At 36.7% G+C, this 449-nt stretch overlaps 1 protein-coding gene across 1 annotated transcript in view; it reads right to left on the bottom strand.

The window, feature by feature from the left end:
• Positions 1-449, bottom strand: part of LOC109475359 (deleted in malignant brain tumors 1 protein-like) — a gene marked incomplete at its 3' end in the record, with an annotated part of 10756 nt that overhangs the window by 8322 nt on the left and 1985 nt on the right. The gene's annotated exons all lie outside the window — the stretch shown is intronic.

Below are 449 nucleotides of genomic sequence, written 5' to 3'. Positions count from 1 at the left end.
TTCTACTTTAGAAGAATCTACCTCTAATCTTAGGATTAAACGGATTTTTTCAAATAGTGAGGCTATATTTTTAAGTTCACGTTTTGTTGTTATGCAAGATTTGTCGAACCATTTCTTGTTTTGTCGTTTTCTAATATTCTTTAAATGAAGTGACTGTTCGCCTGCCTCTTACAGAATAGAACTAAATTCAGACACTTGTTCAATTTCTGTGGCAGTGTTAGTGTAGCCTGGACCATTAAAAGAAAGCGTCTGTAGTCTTTTGACAAAGCCGGGCTGGCTAAGGGAATGGATGAATTTTTCGGCAGACTTTTCATTCTAATGGAATTGTTTTGGGAGAGGCATAGAATTTGAGTCTTTTTTGTTTGCTTGGTTGGGGTGTTTTGTTGAATTTGAATAGATCAGGGTCGAAATCATGCAGTGGTCGGAGAATGCTGTTAATGGATTAACAC

This window comes from Branchiostoma belcheri, unplaced genomic scaffold (assembly GCF_001625305.1).
Source record: "Branchiostoma belcheri isolate BF01 breed outbred unplaced genomic scaffold, Haploidv18h27 scaffold334, whole genome shotgun sequence".
NCBI classification, from domain to species: domain Eukaryota; kingdom Metazoa; phylum Chordata; class Leptocardii; order Amphioxiformes; family Branchiostomatidae; genus Branchiostoma; species Branchiostoma belcheri.
This window is presented reverse-complemented; position numbering and strand designations above follow the sequence as displayed.